We start from the raw sequence: 6,612 nt of genomic DNA on the forward strand, positions 1-6,612 counted from the left end.
ACTCAATCATTTTCTTCATTTTGTGATTAAAGTCTTAATTCTTTCAAATATTTGAGTCGCTAGACTTGTAGTTTCAAATTAATTTATGATTTAATAATTATATATTGCATGTTTCTTCTAGTGGTGCCGGTAATGATGAGTTTTCAATAGGAAGTACACTTGGCGAACTCGGTCGTTGAGGGGGTGAAGGACGCGGACTACTTGTGGATGCAAAAAAGGGCTCAAGTTACATAGAATAACTGGTGCAATTTTAGAGTACTTTGGTTAGCTAACTGTGTTTTTAGCCAACTGTCAAGATACCATCCACTAACATCTAGAATTGGGCAAAAACACCGACTTACGGGACATCTCCATGTCCCCGAAAAGACAATTATTGAAGATGGACTTACAAAGCACAGCTAGATGTGTCTACCAATTGTGTCGATGTAAACTCTCAAGTTATGCAAATATATATTATAAAGTACACAGATCTGTGTCATGGTGCTTTTAATGCATACATTGTCTAATTTTAAGCTTCATCGCTAAATAAATATCAGCACAGCTCCTTTGTTTATGTCATTGATATCATATGTTGCTTGAAACCTGCATAAAAATGCTAAACATATATAATTGAAAGCCAAGTGCAATGTCCTTTCCTTTTATATTGTTTGAAAAACTTGTTTTAGAGAAAGTCTTTATTTAAACCGACCCGTTTTATAGTGCATACTTGACTGCAGCTTTAACATTTTCATAAGAAGCCTTCTTCTCAAGTTGACAAGTTAAAGGCCACACCTGTCAGTTTTCCATTTAGTTCTGGTAGAACCTTCATTACAGCCTGAAAGTTAAAATATAAATCAAACGTGGAAATGAATAGGACGGGTTAACAAATCAAACAGGCAATTCTGAAATAACTGGGTTTGAGCTGGTTCCGTTGACCAATGGACTCTTTTTGGTCTTACCAAACTATTACACTTTACAAAGACACTTGTTATGATCATCAATAACAAGCAACATATGTTAACTCATTAAAAGAAATTATTACATTTCAATTTTTCACACTATATTTTAAACATGAACATTAATGACTAAAATTACCGGTTTAACGTTCAATATCTCAATATCTGCTCATTTTGTATACCCTTGTTTCTCTATTAAAGACATTTTTTCAAATAATACATGGTATTTAGATTCAAACACGGCAGTAGCAAAATTAAAATGTAACCCATGAAAAAAAAAATCTTCATGCAGTCAAAAGAATATAAGCAGTTTAGCATTAATAGACAACTCAAATGCTTAGAAGTTTATAGATTACCATTATTCTCAATATAACCCTAACCCTCCACCTAAACCCAATTTTGACAAAATAGACGGGATACGAACCTATAAACGATTCAGGGGCGGCTCAACCAGTTTGGGTGCCCAAAGCGTAGTAAAAGTCCAGGGCCTTAGAAGTGGTACATCTGGGATTTTTCATCAACCGGGCAAATCACTGTAAGCGATTCAGGGGCGGCTCCCATGAAATATGTTTATTGGCTCTGTAATCATCAACGTTTTGCAAGTCAGATGCCAACAAGTCAGAAGTCAAAAGTCAAATTTACTCTTCGAGTGAATTAAAAGTGAATTAAGAATTCAAATTCAGTTTTGAGTTCTAAACGAGTTACGAAGTATTGAATTCCGAACTCGGGTTTAAGAATCAAATTCAACTTGTGATTATGACCTAAAACTTTTAAACAACATTTAGAATATCTTTTTGTCAAAAATAGACATTTGGTGACTTTCAGCCTGTGTCCATCATAGCAAAATTTTCGGATCTGGCCCGTTTTGACAGTATTGGAATGTTATACAACCCAAATCGACTCATTCATATCTAAACGGGTCAAATGTGCATGATCACCAAATCAACCGAACAAAATAACTGTGTACTTTATATATGTGAGAAGCGTATGAAGTACCTGCGAATCAGAGGTCTAGAGGGTGAGGTTATCTCTCGAGAGCTGCATGATCAAGATGATGTCCTTGTAAGACTCTTCACTCAAGGAGTCTAGATCAGCTTTTTACCTCATCAAAAGCATGTTTAGCCAAATGGCAGGCCCTAAACAGTCAAACTCATGCACATTTTATGAACAATGAATGGGTTAACTATAACTCCAAAGATAGTATTTTCTTTATATAAACAATGAATGGGTTAATTATTACCCCAAAGATAGTATTTTCTTTATTATTTTTTAAAGGCATCAAGATAATGCCATGCCAAACGGGATTGTAATATAGAGACTCAGGTGACCAAAACATCAGTGTGTACGTCTCCAAAAAATATAAAAAGTATCCACGCTCCGGTTTCACGCAAAATGAATTTTATAACAAAACAGCCCACAGTCACCATTACAAGCGAAAAGGCCACCAACCAGTTAAATAATCGGTGATTATATTCCTTTAGGCTATCTCCATCAACAACTTTCTCCAACCCAACCTTATAATAAAAAACTAATTTCTCTCTCTTCCACCTATACAACCCAACCTACCTCAACCTTCTACTCACATTCACAACCCAACCTTTAAAACATTTTTTATTAAATATATATTTTTATGCTTATTATTTATCCATAAATGTGTTAAAAATAATTACAATTAATATTTTTATTTAAAACGGATTCGTTTTAAAAACAAAATAAATAACAACAATATAAGAAATATTTTAATAAAAAAAGACACACACATTCATCAAACATAGTTAATAAAGTAATCGAAAAAAATCTAACGAACCAGTAAGACCAGTACATGTGGAAAACAAAGATATATGCATTTTTTATAAAAAAATAATTAAAAAAAATATATTTTTTTGAAGGAACTCGGTTTTTGATAAAATTTATATCGATATGTTCACAAAAAATAGTTAAACAACACTGTGTTTTCAGATTTTTTTAATAATTAAATTTTAAAAAGTTATTAAAGAAAATCATGTTTTAGCTAAAATGAATTGTTATAAAACAAAAATGGAAAAAATAATTATAAAAGAACCACTTACAAGCCAACATGTGGCATTTTTAAAATAATAAAAAAATCATCAACCAAAGTTGACACACCAACTTGGTCGTGAGTTTTAATTGATTTTTTTATTTTTTTTTCACTTTTTGGCCAACCAACAAAGGTTTTGGTCACCAATGGTTGTAGCCTTATAAACAAAGACTTTGACTTTCCCATCATCTGCACAAACACCAAAAAACAGTTATCAGTCTGCGGTTTCCCTTTCACATTTTAGAAGCCCGAAAGGTATATAAAATTCAGGCCATTATTTTTTAAAGTAGTGTTGACGGATTTTAAAATGTTTATTTATGAAAGGGCCGATTTGGGTTGCGTTCTTATCTCAGAAAGAGCACAGAGTCTACCAGACCCGACCCGACCCATTTCATTTAGCTCATATAAACGAAATAAACATAAACAACTACGATAATTAATTCGTTTACCCTGGACCTCCCATCATCTACGTCAATATAAACCGGAGTATTCCGAAATGACAGGCGAGCAAGATCTTCAACCTGAAATTAAAAAAAAACATAAATACCAACATCAATCAACAACAGAGTAAAATATAAGAATTATTATAAAAGCTCCTAACAGAGCGATCAAATACTACTTTTCAGTTCCAAAACACCGTGCATGGTATTACTGATTTACTTCAATACGATTTTTTACCCATGGGAATTCCAAATCTGTACAATTCCATGTTCGCCAAGAGTGAGAAATTGAACGGCTGACTTGTCCCCAGTTTTGTTGCTCTGCAGACACGAAGCAAAAGAAGTTGTGGTGCCAATAACAGATACGACTTCAATTGCTTCATTGGTAGGTATACTCTTTGTGCAGCTGTAGTCATGAAGGTTCCACATGTTTACAACCTAAAGTTATCGGTACATTAGATGAAGGGTTAACCGTACAATACTTGCAAACTAAAGCAAAAACAAATAAAACATCAGCTAATAATTAGTAATTAATAAATAAAAAATACTGATCTCTGCCACCACTCAACAAGGTTCCCCCATCTTCTATTATTGCAACGGTTGTCACATATGAACGATGTCTTTCTAAGGTTGCAACACATCCCAAACGCGTACAGTTGTATCATCAGATCCAGAATAAAGCTAAAAGTAAAAACGATGTTATAATCACAATACACTATTTACTGATAGCATATGGGTGTAAATCATGAAACCGTACCAGCCAACAAGTTGGGTCAGGATGAAAAATAACACTTGTCACAACCCCTTTATGACCCTTAAAGGAATGTGTACAGAAATGCCCTTGCAATTCACTTTCACCGTAAGCGTGACGTATCATCGCCATTATTGGACCCTGATGACCACCCTGCATAACTCAACGAAAAAATAAATAAATGTTAAAAGCAACAAAATGGGCTCATTTAGATACCAGCAAATAAAAATATAAACTTAGTTACCTTCCAAGAATGCAAGCATTTAAGTGAAGAAAGATCCCACATACTAATTTGACGGCTGTGACTGGCGCTAAAGAGGAATTTGTCATCATGGCTAAGAGCAATAGCTGTAACAGACTCCGAATCCCCTTCAATGGTGGATTTAATGGAAGCATTTGAAGACTCCGAATCCCCTTCAATGGTGGATTTAACAGCTATGACAAGCAATGAATGATCCATCTGAAGAAACCGCGTACGGTCCGCCTGAGTAAAACTGTTGCAAAGACTGAACACAGTGGTAGTTCTTTTTCAAAGTAACTGAAGCCATACTGTTGTTGTAAATGACTTAAAACTGATAAACCCTGAACATAAACAAGTTAGAATACAAATCAACGATTACTTCATTCAGCAAACGAAATCATCAAAACTTAAAACAATAACCTAGCGAAACGAAACCAATTACCTTTCACCATTTGTTCGTTAACCCTAATAGCAAAACCATATGAAAATGATTTATTACCGTTAAACCTAACTGCTGATTAAAGGCATACTGAAGGCGGCCGTGAAGGCCAGCAATATAAAATTCTGACTACCTAACGTATGAAATGATTTACTACCTCCAAAATTCATTTGTTAGCTCTTGAAAAATTAGAACACAATTTTTATATAGCTTAACCGTTGAAGTGAGCCCTTAACACCTATCAGCACCTGAGTTATGTGAACATGGCAAAGCGTGTCGTATTGGATTAAACAAACGATGTAACACGATTACTGAACCCAAACACTACATGTTTATAAGCAAGATAAATAGCATGCCTAAATTTATCAAATGAGGAACATTACCTCTCAATTCAAAAAAAAAAGACAAGAGGTCGAAGAAAAAATGCCCGAATTATTGATGTTATCCAAACTGAGAGCAAAAAGACAAGAGCTCCATTCAGAAACCATCCATTTTGATGATGCAGTATTGCCTACGCCAACTGGTGAAACCTAGATCTGCAACTTTAGAGCAAAAAGAAAAAAATCAAATTCGAGATCTGAAGCTTGTGACCTAAACAAATAAAAAAGAGGTCATCGGACATACCTCAGTTTGTCGGAACCTACCTCAACCACCATCTAAAACCGGAACTCGTCTCTATTGCCACCGATCGGCTTGAGAATTATACCACCGAAACCGTAGTCGTCGGATTTAACACTACACACCACGCCATCTTTAGATCTTGTGAAATCTTGCTCATACATCACCGATTGGCAGACCAAACACCCCCTAACAACAATAATCTTTCATTTAGCATGATAAAAAGACAATGAGTAGAATAGCGGCCATACCTTGCTCATACGTCACTGATTGGCAGATCCAAACCCTTCACCACCTTCAAACTTAGTCGATTGGGTGTCATATAGAGAGAGAGATACGCTGATCTGGTGTCATTGAGAAAGCCAGATCTTGCATCGCCAAGAGAAACCCTAGATCTCCTTTTGAATCGCCTAGAGAGAAAGCAACTCGATGGGGGCGGATAAAATGCTATGAGAATGAGAAACCCTAATTGTGTACCCCGTGTGTTTTTGAGTGAAGGGCATAATTGAGATTGTAAATTATATTGTGCTTTAGAGGGTTGTACAACATGCTTTAGGGGTGTTTTAAGGAAATTTATATGACCTTAAGAAGTCCTTTGGATAAATGCTTATTAATATAGTATAGATAGTATAGATATAGGGTTGGGTTATATGGAAAACCTCATCTTTTTGAGAAAACTTTTGAAACCCAACCTCATCCATTGATTTAAATAGATCTAAATAGATCAATGGCCCTCATTTGTTTAGAGGATTCTTGCCTTTAAAAACAATATAATAGTCCATGCTAGTACAAGTTAAGGGCAATATGGGTAATGAAAAAGCAACTTTATTGACTTTGGAAAACACAAAACGTGACTTTTGAATTTGGAAGTACTGTCAAATCACCATAAAAGCTTCTCTTTCTCTTTAAAAACAATATAATAGTCCATGCTCACCAGAGTTTACGTGGATGAAACGCCGCCGTTTCAGCCGGAACCTTGAAGACCTTCTTCGTGTTCATCGGACGATTCTAGATCCGGTAAGTGTTCTTGAAATATCATTTCACAATTGATTTTTTGTTGAAATGGTTGTTAATATGTTTTTGTGGGCTGAAAGTATTCTAGTAATGGTTAATGTTCATGTATTTTAAA

At 34.9% G+C, this 6,612-nt stretch overlaps 1 long non-coding RNA gene across 7 annotated transcripts; it reads right to left on the minus strand.

The window, feature by feature from the left end:
• Nucleotides 1-355: 355 nt before the first annotated feature.
• On the minus strand, nucleotides 356-5,918 carry LOC110917374. Of its 7 annotated transcripts, none has more exons than XR_004885634.1 (11): nucleotides 5,735-5,918; nucleotides 5,490-5,672; nucleotides 5,249-5,407; nucleotides 4,430-4,767; nucleotides 4,192-4,338; nucleotides 3,673-4,115; nucleotides 3,444-3,515; nucleotides 1,932-2,071; nucleotides 1,360-1,514; nucleotides 689-814; nucleotides 356-582 (listed from the first exon to the last, which is right to left on the minus strand). It is a non-coding gene; the product is annotated as an uncharacterized LOC110917374 (long non-coding RNA). The 7 variants fall into 7 exon arrangements; XR_004885633.1 differs by having other exon boundaries at nucleotides 1,932-3,183; XR_004885648.1 differs by having other exon boundaries at nucleotides 1,932-3,183; nucleotides 3,614-4,115.
• Between the last annotated feature and the right edge of the window lie 694 nt (nucleotides 5,919-6,612).

This window comes from Helianthus annuus, chromosome 2, assembly GCF_002127325.2.
Source record: "Helianthus annuus cultivar XRQ/B chromosome 2, HanXRQr2.0-SUNRISE, whole genome shotgun sequence".
Lineage (NCBI taxonomy): Eukaryota > Viridiplantae > Streptophyta > Magnoliopsida > Asterales > Asteraceae > Helianthus > Helianthus annuus.